Raw genomic sequence first — 17,191 nt, 5'->3', positions numbered from 1 at the left:
ATGGAGTCTTTTCGACAGCTTTAGACGGAGCTCTATTTAGTGTGAGTGCAGCTGTCTTTAGTGCATGTCCCCAAAATTCTTTTGGAAGTTCGGCCTGACCCATCATTGATCGAACCATGTCTAACAAGGTCCTGTTCCTCCGTTCTGGCACACCGTTCCATTGAGATGTTGCGGGAGGAGTCAACTCTGATAGAATTCCACATTCTTTCAGATGGTCATCAAATTAATAGCTCAGATATTCACTGCCTCTATCAAACCGCAGTGCCTTAATCTTCTTGCCTAACTGATTCTCTACTTCACTATGAAATTCCTTGAATTTGTCAAAGGATTCAGACTTATGCTTCATTAGGTAGACATAACCATATCAACTGAAGTCATCAGTGAAAGTGATGAAGTAGCTGAAACCACCTCTAGCATTCGTACTCATTGGTCCACATACTTCTGTATGGATTAAACCCAATAGTTCAGTTACTCTTTCTCCAACTTTAGAGAAAGGTTGCTTTGTCATTTTTCCAAGTAAGCATGATTCACACTTACCATAATCCTCTATGTCAAATGGTTCTAGAATTCCTTCCTTTTGAAGTCTTTCTATGCGCTTCATGTTAATATGGCCTAATCGACAATGCAACAGATAGGTGAGATCTGAATCATTCTTTTTGGCGCTTTTGGTATTTATGTTATAAACTTGTTTGTCGTGACCTAGTAAATAAAGTCCATTGACTAATCTAGCAGATCCATAAAACATCTCTTTAAAATAAAATGAGCAACTATTGTCTTTTATTAAAAAGGAAAATCCCTTAGCATCTAAGCAAGAAACAAAAATGATGTTTTTAGTAAGACTTGGAACATGGAAACACTCTTCCAGTTCCAAAACTAGCCTAGAGGGCAACGACAAATAATAAGTTCCTACAGCTAATGCAGCAATCCTTGCTCCATTTCCCACTCATAGGTCGACTTCACCCTTGCTTAATCTTCTAATTCTTCTTAGTCCCTGTGAAATGAAACATAAGTGTGAGCCATAACCTGTATCTAATACCCAAGAAGTTGAATTTGCAAGTATGCAGTCTATACCTGAAGATGGAACGACTGTTCCGTTCTTCTAATCTTCCTTAAGCTTCAAGCAATCTCTCTTCCAATGCCCCTTTTTCTTGCAGTAGAAGCATTCAGATTCAGAAGTTTGTTGGCTCACCTTCTTCTTTTCAGACTTGGTGCCGCCAGCTTGCTTAGTTGGGCTGGCCTTCTTGCCACCTTTCTTAGCATTCCTCTTCTTACCAGATTTCTTGAACTTGCCCCCACGCACCATAAGCACATCTTGCTTATCACTTTTGAGCGTCTTTTCAACGGGCTTCATCATACCGTGAAGCTTAGTGAGCGTTTTGTCCAGAATATTCATACTGTAGTTCAGTTTGAACTGATCATACCCGCTATGAAGAGAATGGAGGATGGTGTCTACAGCCATTTCCTGAGAGAACTGCTGATCCAGCCGACTCATATTCTCAATGAGTCCAATCATTTTGATAACATGTGGACTTACGGGCTCGCCCTTCTTGAGCTTGGTCTCAAGAATTTGCCTATGAGTCTCGAATCTTTCGACTCGAGCCAGATCTTGGAACATGTTCTTTAACTCACTGATGATCGTGAAAGCATCTGAGTTGATGAACGTTTTCTGTAGATCTGCATTCATGGTTGCAAGCAATAGACATTTTACATCCTTGTTGGCATAAATCCAACGATTGAGGGCTACCTGAGTGACCCCGTCGCCAGGGGGGCATCGACTCTTCCAGGACATACTCCTTTTCTTCCTGCATAAGAACTATCTACAAGTTCCTTTGCCAGTCAAGGAAGTTTTTCCCGTTCAACTTCTCCTTTTCGAGAATTGAGCGGATGTTGATTTTTTTTTTTCCATAGTTAAAACTAAAATTGAAAAGAATAAACAAATAAATAACCATTCACAGTTTTTCTCAATAAACTTAAATTCTTGCATTCATGCATAATTCAATATTTAGTAAGCATTTTATTCAAGTTTTGTGTTCCGGCAGGTGTGAATAAATTGAATCCAAGATCCTTAAATCATTGAATAATTAAGAACATTATGTATTTAGACTCAATTCTAAAATATTTTAGGTAAGAAAATCCTTTGCTAATAGTCTAAAAACTACTCTTGGTTGATAGGTACGTCTAAGGACTTATTAGGTAAACCTATCTCTTTTGCCACGACATAAAATGACTCATTACTTATATCGTTGAGTTTCACCAAAACTAACATGTACTCACAATTATTTGTGTACCTTACCCCTTTAGGATCAATAAGTAACACCTCGCTATGGCGGAAAACTATTACTAAGATTGATGTAAAGGTTATCCAAGTAAGTGTTATTTTGGCATGGCACCTTTTAACTTAATTTTTAAAGTTTGGAACTTAAGGCTCTTACTATGTTGGTTAGATTTTAAGTGAACTAAAATCCTTAATCATGCAACATAATCAAGCCATAATCTCATGCATAATTAAGACATATTTAAAGCAATAAATAACATAAAGCATGCATAAGATATAAAGGTGATCTAGTATGGCCCGACTTCATCTTGAAGCTTCAACTTCAAACTCCGTCTTGAAAATGGATTGGAAACTCTGTCTTGAATTTCACCATGGGAGGCGCCATTTTCTTCAAATAGGATATGCTATAATTGAAACTAATTATAACTATTTGATGGTACGCATACCATATTTAAAATTAAAAGTTTTGGTGCATTAGACCAATTTTACATTCAAATTAATGGTACACAGACCATATTTTTATCATATTTGGGCCATACTAGTCACTTTCCATAACCTGGAAAACAATACATTTACAATATACCATTCACCCATTCATTTATCAATGAATGGCCCACATAACAAGTTAGTAGAACATATTATACATCACATAAATATTTGCAACAACTAATTAAGGCTTCCAATAATCTACAAATTATTCAATCCTTACTAGTTCTTATCGAGTTGTTTTAACCTTAAAGGAATGTAGACCTAATCAAGAGTTTAATGACTAAAATGCTCCCACTCAAAACAAGAAATTTACATGCTTTACAAATTTTAAACATAAAATTGTATTTCCTAGTCCAACCGGAAACTTACAAATTTAATTAAAATTTAAAGCTCATATAACATATTATTTAAATCCTTTAATTTTATTTTCAGTTGATTAAAATTAATTAATTTTATCAAGGTTTTAATTTTAGTAAAATTATTGCTATACATTAATTTTTAATAATTAAATTAATCAAAATTAAATTCGAGAAAAAGTTAAATTACGAAATTAAACTTAATTAAAATCGTTTTCAACCGAAAAATTAAAACGAACCAACGGGCTAGGACAAAGCCATAAGCTTGCGCCCATGCCTCTTCAAAGCCTCGTAGTAGCAGCGCCCATGGGCCGCGTGCACGAGTGCAGCGCCCATGGCCTGCTACTTGCGATGGTCGTAGCACAAGCATCGAGCAGGCCACGCATAGCACTCAGCAAGCATCGCTCGCTGGGAAGAGCCAGTGCCCGCTGGGGCGAACCAGCGCTCGCTGCTCGCGCGCGCGGCCTGTGTTACTCTTTTCCTTCGTCTCGCCTCTCGCTCACATGCACACAACACACACCGCATAGGAGCGTAGCCCCGCGCGCGTGCCCGTGCCTTGCTCACTGCCTAGTACCACATGGGCGACGAGGTCCCTTGCTCGTCGTCGCATTCCCGCACTATTGCAACACCCCTTAAGGGTAACACTTAGCTTGCATTGATTCTTGCGTGCAAGATTTTTGAACGATTTACATAAAAATCGAAACTTTAATAATTAAATTTAGGAAAAATTACTTTAAATAATCCAACCTTTCAATGATTTTCCATTAATAATCCAACCTTTCGATTATTATCTAACAATCCAACCTTTGTACCCCATTAACTTTTATTACACCCATATGACCGTTTACCTGCTAATAAGGTCGCCTCTTATTTTTATTAAAAAAAACATTTAAAAAGAACTAAAAAACTTTAGGAAATACAAAATTATTATTTATTTTAAAAAATAAATAAATTTACTCCTCCCCTCTCGTTTCTCTGTCTCTCTCAATTCTTTCATTTGTCTTCCCCACATGAATTTTCACCACTTCTTCAATCATCCATGCCATTCACCACCTTCAAGTTTCAAATTGTCATCATTGTTTCAAATAATCGAAGCCCATATTCGCACAAGCCAACACCAGATTTACAGAAGTCCAAAAAAATCAAATTGGGGGAAAAAATTCGGATTCCTGTTCAAATAATTTCAGGAAAATGTTGAGCTTTTATATTCCCATTGCACATGAATCTGAGTATTTCTTGTTTAATTTCGATCAATTTTATATTTTTTTTACAATTTGGAGCTTTCCCTACCGTTGTAGAATTCGATGATGAATTTCTTACATCGTTGAGCATCATCGCGCTACCACCAATCAACCTCGCACCTCCGGTGCCGCCACTGGTGGAATCATTTGATCTTCATCATCTACAATTTCATTGCCCGCATCCTGCTTAACCATCTTCTCCTTTCAATTTCCACCCAATTGTCGATTAAATCGTACCCCTCGATCGTCGTGAATTATCCATTTTTTTCTTCTGTTTTTTCGATTACTTTGCACCAATTGTTGTAATTGTGCTTCTGGTTGCAATTATATTGTTGCGTGAGTCATTGTTGAGGAGTTGCGTTGGACTATTGGAGTTCATTATGAGTGTGGTGTTGCAGGAATTAGTTGGTGTTGATGGTGAGCGAAATGTTGCCGGATGCAGGAGGGATGAAAGGGAGGAAGGATGAATGAAAGGGAAAAAGAAAAAGAAAAGAAAAGAAAAGAAAAGAAAAAGTATTTTTTTTATAACAAATGGTTACATGACACGTGTATTAGTTACCTGTTGTATCAGGTTGGTGACCGGTTGGGTGCAATAGAAGTTAAATGGGTACAAAGGTTGGATTATTAGATAATAATAGAAAGGTTGGATTATTAATGGAAAATTGTCGAAAGGTTGGATTATTTAAAGTAATTTTTAGACAAATTAATAGCCCATATTAATTTCATAAATTTAGGCGAAAAATCGAAAATTTATTATTCAAACTAATTTCCGATTATATTTATTTTCATGGATTCATATCTAGGTCATAAAATTTTAATTTTTTTTTCAATTTTAACAAATTTTATGGTGGTTTTTAATCATAGGATCCTAATTAAATTTCTAATTAATTATGAAAATCAAAACAAATTCTAAATTATTCGAATTTCAACAAATTAATTACAATTACAAATTAAGTTGTATAATTAACAATATTAGGCTTTAAAATTGTTAAACATATATAGTAGGTCAATAATAGACTCAAGATTTACATACAAGATTCACAAATATTTAATTTAACATCATAAAAATTACAAATTTTGCGTTCAAAAACTAAAACCTCTGAAAAGTCATTTTTAGGCTTGGAATTTGAGAATTCTGGGTTCGGCAACAAGTCTCTGATTTTTGTCAAACTTTTAAAACGTCGTTTACATGAGAAATTCACTATAAAATTATAAGATTCCGACCATTATTGAAAAACCTGCCGAAAAATCCTGCGAACATATAATCAAATAATTGCATGAATTTGCAATAACTTACATACAACGAAATTAATCACCCCTTTAATTCATTGCAAATTTACAAAATTTATCCATGTTAACTATAATTGATTATGGAATTAATTAGAGGCTTGTGATACCACTGTTAGGTTATGACAAATATAAACAATATATTTCATGCGGAAAACCATAAATCCAGAAATCCAAATTAATTGTCACATAGTCAATAAGTATATTTAGAATACATACAATGTGATACGTGCCTTCCCTAGCTGCTCCCGAACCGAACAAGAACAATTTTTAGGACTCCGAATGTCGCCACTCCGTAGATAGTATATAGAACGTTCGGATCCGCCTTAGATTTAACCAACTAGGTTATTCTCTAAGGTATTATGTTTATTCGGAAAGCATAATAATTAATTAAGGCAAAATTTTAAATTCTTACTTGAACTTAATCTATATGAATACTTATTGAATTGTTATATATAAATTGTGATTATGAACCACGTATTTATAAGGTGGAAATAACGGAATTAGAATTCTACTAGGATTCCAATAACTAAATCCATTAGGATTCTAGTGGAATTAAATCATTAGAATTTAATGTTTAATCAAACACCTAAGTGTTTTTCAGATTTAACAAAAACATTCGATTCGAGTAGAATTAGGAAAACGATATTAAGCAAGCAATCCTAAACGACTAAGGGCTCGGTCGTACGTAGCCTCGCAGCCACGCAGCCCACAAGGGGTTGCGCGGCTCGGCCCAAGGCTGGGCGCTCGCAGCACGTGGCCCATGTTGTTGGCCGCTGTTGTTGGGCCTGCCTTGCTCGCTACGCTGGGCCTGCCTTGCTGCTCGCTTGCGCGCGCGGGCTTCGTTGGGCGCTGGGCCTGACTTCGTGTTGGGCCTTGCGTCTAGCAAGCTCGTCCGGCGATCGTTTCGTACGTCGCGCTTCCGTTTCGTTTTTCGACTCCGGAATTTATTTCCGATTCGAACAATATTTAATATTTCCGATTTCGAAATTTATTTCCGATTTGAACAAATATTTAATTTTTCCGATTCCGGAAATTATTTTCGATTCCGACAATATTTCCGATTCCGGCAATATTTCAGATTCCGGCAATATTTCTATTTCCAATAATATTTTCCGATACGTACCATGTTTCCGTTTCCGGCAACATCTACGAATTGGATAATATTTATATTTCCGTTATGATCCATATTTCCGTTTCCGGCAATATCATCATTTCCGGAGTATTCATATTTTGCCTTTTGACGATTTCAGCTCCCACTGGAACCGAGATCCGTCGTTTCCGAATATTCATCAATAGAGTATTTAATTCACTTAAATACTTGATCCGTTCACGTACTATTTGGGTGACCCTACGGGTTCAGTCAAGAGTAAGCTGTGGATTAATATTATTAATTCCACTTGAACTGAAGCGCCTCTAGCTAGGCATACATCTCACTTGATCTCACTGAATTATTAACTTGCATAATTAATTAATAATGAACCGCATTTATTAGACTTAGCATTGAATGCATACTTGGACCAAGGGCATTATTTCCTTCACAAAAGAGAAGCTAGATTGGTGGTTAAATATTATAAACAACTTCACGGCGTTGATGATATTGAAATCTTTTTCACCAAGTCGGAATGCTTGAACTATTTTGGATACACCTTCCTCAATTTGACTTGTTGAAAGGAATTGTGTACATCACACAATGTAAAAGTTTTGGATGCTAGATAAAAGAGCAAGCTTAAGAAATCTATTCGTAGATTAAAGCACGCAAGTGGGATTCAGACCATGTTTTTCAACAAGGCTATTGAGGAATCATAGCTCTATAAAAATATGGATCATCTTTTAGATGAGGAGTTTAGTGGGAGCTAAGTCAACTTTATTGGTTCTATATATATGACATACATATCTCTCTATTGAAAATGACATTCAAATTCTAAATGATAGTATTTTCAATATTAGAACCATGGCGAAACTTAGAACATACTAGGTTAAAGATCTATTGGATAGGATGTAAAGCGTTGTTTGGATTATGTAAAAGTAATTACTAAATCAAACACAATTGAGAGATTCAAAAGAGACTCTCAACCCATATGAGTAACTCTAAGTAATGAATGCTTTAACTAAGTATAAAGCTAGGCTGTTATTACTAAAGTTAAACATGAAGGACCTTAAAGAGGTGCCTTCACCTTATATCACATGGCAATGCCAAGATTTTTGCAAGATTCGGTATATCTTTAAACAGAATAAAGCTAAAAGTTACATGGATAGATTTTAAAGTGGGAATGGTTTTTGCATTACAATCAATCATGGATGATGCGATATATAGATCGTCAAGATAACTCGTGAACATTGGATCATGACGAGTTTATACCAATCTCTATATCTATTGATCTAGATCAAAGATCATTAGAACAATATCAAGAACATCCAATACATTTGGATATGTAGGATGAGCATTTGATAAGAGGAAGTGAAGATGAACTAAAGTTTTGATGCTACATGCATTTGCCTAAGCAAAAGTTGAATCTTGTTGTTAGGCAAACCCCAAACATACACGGGAAATTAGGCGTCGTGATTAAAAGGTGGTAACATAGGTTCTAAACCATATGTGATGCATGGGAAACTGAATCAAAGACGTATCTCCCATATCTCAGTGAACTGGTTGGAGTATTCTAAAAGAATAGCATCATTTGCAATTCTACATAATTGAAATGATTTCATTATTTCCTAAGAAGCAATGGAAGGGAATTGTTTCTAGTGGGAGTTCTTCAATGAACTCAGGTTGATCACAAGTCTGCTATCTGGATGATTTTCTATTTTGAATAAGAGAATCATTCTAACTAGATGAAATACTAGATCATTCTATAAACAGATTTAAAGATCATTTCATCTTACATCGAAAGGCTTTCGATAGAAAAGATGTTAAGAATAGCAAAGTATGAAAACTAAACCTCTGCATCGAATGAGATACAACACTCATATGCAGAAATGGAATCAAGTTTGAGTTCCATAAATGTTTTAAGTATTGGGTGAAAGCCTATATCTGTAAAACATTAAATGCTTGATTTTGGGTTAGAGGCCCACAAATTAGTAAGCATTTGGTTTAAACATTTATCATTTATGAAACTGTATTTCATATTCATTTAATATTGGTTTAGTATTAAATGTGAAAGTCCAAGTGATTCAAACCATTCAAATGGGATGTCAAGATGGATTCTTTGACAAAGAAACACCCATAAGTGAACTTGAATATTGAATCACAAAAGGACCCCTAATCCAGGTCATTGAAAGGTTGGACGACCAATGACTAATGAAGATTAGATTGCAAGTTGATTTATAGTTCATTTTCTTGAACTAGATGGACTGGATGTTAGAAATCATTTGCATAGATACTTATAGGATCTTGTATCAGGTTGACCATAAGAACACTTTAAGAGATTAAAGTCATGTCATAAGTAGTTCCCATTTATGGTGATTGGAACCTATTCCTCAGAACCTGAGTAGTTATATATGGCTGCTTGTTTGAGAATTAGTTCGCTTTGATGCTCGCTAAACGTCGCACCGTAAACGGAGACTATAAAAGCAGTTATTGCGCGTACTATGAATCAAAGTAAGTTTTTTATAAGTTACAAGAAGGGATTGTCCTCCTATCTTTGATAGGATATGGTGTTGTTGTTGTACAAGGCCTCTCGAAGAGTTAGATACTGTGAAAATGCATGGCCGTGCTCATAATGGTTAAGGCTTAACCTTCTGTTAAAGTGTAACAGTTGAACTCAGTAATTCGAGAAACACTTCTGGACCTAATAAGGATGGCTTGGATCTTACCTTATATTCAGTAAGTAACACCAAGAGACAAAGGAATCAGAATGCACACTTGTCTGAATGACAAGTGGGAGACTAAAGGAACTATGTCCTTCACCCAAGGTACATTAGTCCAATACCAAGGTTCATATTAATTACGAATAATTAATTCAGTGAGATCAATTTATCGGAACAGCTAGCTGGAGCATTGCTTCCGATCAGTGAGTTCCAATCTATATTAGGCTCACATCTTACTCTTGACTGAACCTATAAGGTCACACCATTGGCATGTAATAGATCACTGGATTAAATGAATCGGAAATTCATTTAATAGCTTTTCGGGAAATTAGTTCGGAAAACATAATTATACGATTAAACATTGGATCGTGAAATCGTATATCGTATTGCGTAATTTCGTAAGCTAGGCGAGACGAATAATCGTATAGTACGACATTGGATTATCAAGTATGAAACAATAAATAAATTATGGAAGGATAATTTAATCGCAATACGAAAGCAACCCACGAGCCGGAGCGTACAAGCGCAAGGCCCATGGGCGCAACGTGCATGGCAATGCAGCGCTGGCCCATAAGCCTCGCTGCAATGTGTTGCGCGCGGACAGAAGCACAAGGCAAGCCACATCAGCTAGCGGCCCGTGGCCCAGCTAGCTGTGTGCGTGTGTAATGTCGTGGGCTTGCTAACCGGCCAATGGCCTTAGACCTTGGTCGGTTGGTTGCTTATTGTCTAGGTTATTTGAATAACCTAAGTACATGTTTTTCCAACATACAATTCAGTTTACACATTAAAACCTAAAGGGAGAGAGAAACCCTAATTCTCTCTTTGCCTCCATGAATGTTTTCTTCCCTAAAAGCTAAAATATCTTGAGTGACGTCTAAGCTACGAATCTCAAGACGAATCTGAACGTGTCGGTGAACCAAGTAGAGGAACGACATTTGGAGTTCTTGTTCGTGTTCGTGATTCGTTGAACTAGGGGAAATACGCTACAAACTTAAATCTGCTTGATCTGTACTTTATACATGGTTCCTGGCTTTGGGGATTATTACGGTGCATTAATATGTTTTTAAATGTATTCCCCTACATCCAAAACATTAGCCGCACGCCAAATTTGCGAGTTTGGTTGAAGACTCAGAAGTTTGGCGGAATAACTTGGATCTTTACTTTTTCCATGGTGTTTTGAGCGACACTTGATATTCGACTTTTGATAGACTCACATGATGGTGCAATCTATTTGCCGCACATGATGGTGCGCCGACTTATATTTGCCGTACATGATGGTGCGATGGCTTCTATTTGCAGCACATGGTGGTGCGATTGCTTCTATTTTCCGCACATGATGATGTGATGACTTCTATTTTCCACACATGATGGTGCGATGGCTTCTATATGTCGCACATGATGGTGCGATGACTTTATTTGCCGCACATGGTGGTGCGTTGGCTTCTTTTTGCTGCACATGATGGTGCGATGGTTTCTATTTGTTGCACATGATGGTGGGATGACTTCTATTTGCCGCACATGATGGAGCGCTGACTTCTATTTGCCGCACAAGGTGGTGCGATGGATCCTATTTTCCGCACATGATGGTGCGCTTGCTTCTATTACCCGCACATGATGGTTCAATGGCTTTTATTTTTCACACATGATGGAGCGCTGGCTTCTATTTGTCGTACATGATGGTGCGATGGTTTCTATTTGCCGCACATGGTGGTGCGCTGGCTTCTATTTGTCGCACATGATGGTACGATGGCTTCTATTTTCCGCACATGGTGGTGCGCTGGCTTCTATTTTCCTCACATGATGGTGCGTTGGCTTCTATTTGCCATACATCACGGTGCGATGGCTTCTATTTTCCGCACAAGGTGATGCCCTGGCTTCTATTTGCCGCACATGATCATGCGATGGCTTCTATTTTCCGCACATTTGCGCGGGCTTCTGTTTGCCGCACATGATGGTGCAATGGCTTCGGTTTCGCGCCCATGAGGGCATGTGGTGCAGTCCCATAGAGGGCGCTGAAATTTGGGTTGTCATTCCACGCCCCTAATCTGAGGGCGCGCTGGGCGTTTGATATGCGCATGTATGGCGCTTGCTAGGCGTAGGATATGCGCCTGAGGCTGCTACTTTGTGCATTTTGGTCAAGCAGAGAGGCGGGCGAGCTTGTTCGTGTAAGGTTATGAATAATACAAACAATATAATTCATTACGGAAAAACCATAAAGCCAGGAATCCAAATTAATTTCCACATAGTCAATTAGCATAATTTAGGTTACATACAATGTGATGCGTGCCTTCCCTAGCTGCTCACGAACCGAACAAGAACAAGTCTTTAGAGCTCCAAGTGTCGCCCCTCCGTAGAAAGTCCACAGCACGTTCAGATCCGCCTTAGGTTCAACCAACTAGGATATTCAGTAAGGTTTTATGCACTCGGGTTAGGCTATAAACTATGTTCTCCCTTGACCACAATCTAAGTAAAGAATATGATATATGGCTTGTTAAATTATGAGGGCTAGCCTCATATTTATAGAGCAGGAAATAAGGAATTAGAATCCCACTAGGAAAACAATTAACAGTCTTATTAGGATTGTAATTATTAATAAATTAGAGTTATAGTAATAATTAAACTCCTAATATTTCAATTCTAGTAGGACTAGGAAAATTAAACTTAACACCCAAGTTACTTGGTGACTAAGTAATCGGACAAGGCTAAGACGCACGCCAATACGCAGCCATGAGGCCCACGTTTGGCGCGCGCCTGACCAGGCCCAAGCGCGCCTTGCAGTTGGCCTTTGGCCCGTTGTTTGGTGCGACTTGGTCGCTGCTCGCCCACGGCCTGCCACAGACCATTTCTTGCCTGGCCCATCGCACAAGGCTGGGCGTTAGGTGCTGGGTTTGGCGCCCAATGCTGTGCGCTCGGCCTTTTTCTTGTCGAGCGATGGGCCGACTCGCTTGTCGGCTTGTCGCTCGTCGAGCTTCCGATTCGTTTTCCGATTCCGGAATCTATTTCCGTTTGGAAAAAATAATTACGTTTTCGTTAATATTTTCGATTCCGAAAATAATTTCTTATTCCGATATTTTCGTTTCCGGCAATATTTCCGATTCTGGTAATATTTCCGTTTCCGACAATATTTCCGATTCCGACAATATTTCTATTTCCGATAATATTTTCTAATACGAACCATGATTCCGTTTCTGGCAACATCTACGACTTGGATAATATTTATATTTCTGTCATTTAACATATTTCCGTTTCCGGCAATATCCTCATTTCCGAAATATTCTTTACGTTGCCTTTTGACGATTTCAGCTGCCACTGGAACCGAGATCCGTCATTTCCGAATGATCATAAATAGAGTACTTAATGAATAATATATTCACTTAAATACTTGATCCGTTAACGTACTATTTATGTAACCCTACGGTTTCAGTAAAGAGTAAGTTGTGGATTAATGTTATTAACTACACTTGAACTGAAGCGGCCTCTAGCTAGGCATTCAGTTCACTTGATCTCACTAAATTATTAACTTGTTAATTTGTACTGAACCACATTTATTAGACTTAGTATTAAATGCATTAAATGCAAACTTGGACCAAGGGCATTATTTCCTTCAGTCTCCCACTTGTCCTTAGGGACAAGTGTGCATTTCCTGATTCCTTTATCGCTTGATGCCTGCTCATGAACAAAAGGTAAGAGTACTCATCCTTATTATGTCCAGAGGTATATCTCGGTGTCAGAGTTCAACTGATCAAATAAACAGATAATAATAGCCTATGATTCATCTGAGCACGACCATGCATTTTACAGTTTCTAGCTCACTGAGTGGCCTTGTACAACTTTCGGCATCTCATCCCGATTTATGGGAGGACAATCCCAATCTTGTGTTCTTGAGGTTAGACTTCGTTTGATAGGTGATTACCTGAGCGTTGCTGTTATAGTCTCCTTTTACGGTGCGACGCTTGACAACGTCAAAGTAACCAGTTCTCAAACAAGTAATCTCAAATCACTCAGGTATTGAGAATTAGTGTCTAATAATGTAATGAAATTTACTTATGACAGATTTTCATCTCTTGCAGTAAAGTTTCATAGGTCTGTCCGAGACTAATCTTATAAAGTAAGTATCTATGTTAATGATTGCGACATTTCCATGTCTACATAGTTCAAGAAACAGAACTACTAGTCATCTTGCATTCTAGTCGTCTAGTGTTTTATATGCGTATGTCCACCTTTATAGAAAACTTTCGACCAGGGACCATTTTCAACTTTTGACATTCAAGTTCACCTGATAGACATTTTTTAGTCACAGGACTGGTCCTGATAGTCTATCTTGAATATATTTTCAAATTGAAAGGACTTATCATTTAATACTAAACCAAGATTAAATGGAATATGAAAATACATTTCATATATGATAAATGTTCAACCCCAATGTTTTACAACCATGGGCCCCTAACCCATCTTTAAAACAACTAATGGAATTCAAAACTATGCTTGATTTCCAGTGCCACAATGTGAGTGTTGCTTCTCACTTGTTGTATAGGTTTTGTTATCATGCTTTTCCAATCTTAATATCCTTTTCTTCGAATGCCTTTCCAAATAGGATGATAAGATCTTTTGAGTATGTTTATTTTGTGATCTAGTCTTTCTTACTTAAATAGTGGTTCTACACATTTTGCAATGAAGAACCATCAACTCAGCTGTTAGGGAGGAAAATACCCTCTTGATGACGTGGCTTGCAAGCAATTAAGTATATAAACCCAGTTCTAGCATCAAATTCTTTTAAGTCCCAAACTAGAAAAAAGGAAATGACAAACTAATGTCTAATAAATTGGAAAACCTGTACTGGTACAACATGATGAAAGACATCTGCACCTTGCAGATCAGACTACCAGGCCGTATTTTAACTTCATATGGAGTGCAAGTATATGGCTAAGAGTCAAACAAATCCATTCATTATAGTCCATGGAAGTATAAGAAATCTCCACGAATTGAATTAACCTCGTCAACATTTCTCATTAAAAAAAATGGGCTTAAATTATATTTGAACAAAAAAAAATTAAAGCAAGGCAATAATATTAAAGAGGAACTTATAATCTACAGTCTTAGAATTTTGGGTCAGACACTCCTTTCATAAGATAAACTTATATGACCAATTTAAAAAGTTGGCTAGCTGAGCAGGAACTCCTCCTGCCAAATATTTATACAGAGTTTCAGAAAGCTAGATGGCAGTCAAAGAAGTTAGTAAAACAAACAAATGATGCAGGCAACTGCTATAGAGTCTTACATGTTATGAAGGGCAGGAAAGCACCCTTCAATGCGTATGAGTTTCCTATTTATACCCACTAGATGATTTTTACCAACATCTCTAAAAATGATATGAATAATATCATTTGAAATGTTGACATTAATAATATCATTTTTGATCGCGAAACATCTGTAAGACCAGTTGAGAACACAAAAACTAACAGTTGGATTTAAAATCTTACAATTGTCGAAGATTCTGCAGGGTGCCCAATTGTGCAGGAATGCGCCCAGTGAAACGGTTTTTATGTAAGTATAAATATCGCAGAGCAGGAAGATTTGCTAGAGATTTCCCCCTTTGAAATTACTGAAGCTCAGATATCTAAGGAAGTAGAGTTTAACATTCTCCATTCAGAAATAATACAAAGAAGAAGTAACAAGCACATAAAATGTACATTATTAGTCAAGATTGCTTACAGGTGTGTCAAGTTTTTCAGTTCACTCATTTCAGGGGGTAGGACATCCTGTAGTTTATTCCACCATAATTGAGGGATGATTACACATATTTTTCTAACAATCAGATTATAGTCCACAGTGGGGCCAGCTACATACATTCTTCTACTGTCTAGCAGCAAAACAAAAACCATTATAGTCTATATAAATCCCTGTGTGCTAAAATCTACGAAGGTCAATCATGAACTCAAAATTATTAGTTCAAGTAAATAATAACAACAATCAAGCTCTCCTAGTGAGTTATGCTATATAAATAAATCCAACATCAAACAACAAAGTGAACTTAAGAGCCAAAATCATAAGTTGTGATACTCGGACTCGATCACTCATATTAGACACATGTACAAGTCAGTAAAAAAGAAGCGGCAAGTGCTCATACAAGTCATTCAAAATTGAAGCTAGTATGTTAAAAGCCTGTTTAAGTTGGATGCACTATTAAATTAATTTACTTTGTTATATAACGTACTAACATCATCTCCCAAGATTGGACAACATTAGGATCACATTTTTAGCCGAGACCATTTTGCTACAAGGGAACCTCATACATCAAACTAAAGATTTTAATCAACCTCATAATTCAAAAACTAAAAAGAGAAAAAGACTTTGATACTCCAAAATTATTATACAAGTAAGTAAAGTTTTTAACAAGAATCCATAAATTATACTCCCCGAATAACCAATTCAAAGTGAAACCAAAGACACAAAAAAATTAGATTCACGACTCACAAATTCGAAATACTGAATCAATAAATCAAAAAATTAATACTACATCAAACACAAAACGAACTAACCCGATCATGTTCCTTTTTTCAGATGGGATAACCATGGAGGATTTTATGATAGGTCTAGAGGTAACAAAAGAAACTGGTAAATACAAACAGCATCATTCTTTAAAAGAAAATTTATTTTTAATTGCACTATATCTCATATTCTTATTAGTCAACATCGTTGGTGTGTTGTTCTCATGAAAGACAATTCTATAGCAAGTGCTGAAATGATGAATAATGTACTATCGATGTCATTTGCATTAGATAGCTCCATCAAAGAAATTTGCGGCAATATTAATATGTGTATCATATATGCAAAAAAACAACTCCGATTGACAAAATTGGAAATGGTCATGATATCTAAACAATAATTAGAACACCAATTAATATCTTAAACCCTAAAATCGAATTGAATTGCAAATCAATGGGAAAAATAACTCCAGACTAATTGAGGAAGTGAGAAGCTGGAAAATTACCGCAGAGAAGCTATGCCAAGAGAAGATCGAAACCGCCGAGTAGAAACCATCGACCGGTAACCACCGAGAAGCAACGTCGCAGCCCCAGCAACCACCGAGCAAAAAGAGAAGCAGCCAAGAGCACCAACCCGAGAAGGAACCGCCGAGAAACAACCACCGAGCAGCCACCACCAAGGAGAAACGCATCAACGCAACAATTGAATTTTTTAGAGGGAAGTGATTGAGAGAAAGTGCCGACACAAAAAAAGTAAAATAAGTGAAACCCTAAGTTGAAATATAATTGAATTGTAATATGGGGCTTAGTTTCAAATGAATTGTATTTTTCTGGTGAAATTTTCAAATTAATTGTGAAATTAATTGTGGGCATAAAAGGATTGGCAGTGGCGCGATGTGAAATTTTGGCTTAGGCGGCATTTGTTTTGCAGCATTTAATGAAATGTCGCCTAAGCTAAAATTTCGAAACTTGAATGATACGAGTTTAAAAACTCGTTGTATAAACAAGGATAGTTGATTAACAAGCTAGACCTTTAACTCGTTGATCGTGAATGCAAGACAAGACCTATTGACTCACAATCAGTTCTTTGAATAGGAAACGCGTCCAAAACAAAGAAAAAGGCTGAATTATAAACTATAATTCGAAATGTAACAAACAAGTGTTTTAATCATCCAGTTGGTTGTTTATTCCAATCAAGAAGCTGACTATAAATAGCCAAAAACCAACAGCTACAAGAGCTTTAAACGG

General features: G+C 36.9%; 1 long non-coding RNA gene across 3 annotated transcripts; it reads right to left on the bottom strand.

Annotated features, from left to right (window-relative positions):
- Nucleotides 1-5,593: 5,593 nt before the first annotated feature.
- LOC110792397 (uncharacterized) lies at nucleotides 5,594-16,895 on the bottom strand. Of its 3 annotated transcripts, none has more exons than XR_008921415.1 (4): nucleotides 16,450-16,895; nucleotides 15,171-15,318; nucleotides 14,939-15,075; nucleotides 5,594-5,612 (listed from the first exon to the last, which is right to left on the bottom strand). It is a non-coding gene; the product is annotated as an uncharacterized lncRNA (long non-coding RNA). The 3 variants fall into 3 exon arrangements; XR_002534390.2 differs by lacking the exon at nucleotides 5,594-5,612 and adding an exon at nucleotides 14,441-14,639 and having other exon boundaries at nucleotides 16,450-16,894; XR_002534389.2 differs by lacking the exon at nucleotides 5,594-5,612 and having other exon boundaries at nucleotides 14,441-15,075; nucleotides 16,450-16,888.
- Between the last annotated feature and the right edge of the window lie 296 nt (nucleotides 16,896-17,191).

The sequence above is a fragment of the Spinacia oleracea genome, chromosome 5, assembly GCF_020520425.1.
Source record: "Spinacia oleracea cultivar Varoflay chromosome 5, BTI_SOV_V1, whole genome shotgun sequence".
NCBI lineage: Eukaryota > Viridiplantae > Streptophyta > Magnoliopsida > Caryophyllales > Amaranthaceae > Spinacia > Spinacia oleracea.
This window is presented reverse-complemented; position numbering and strand designations above follow the sequence as displayed.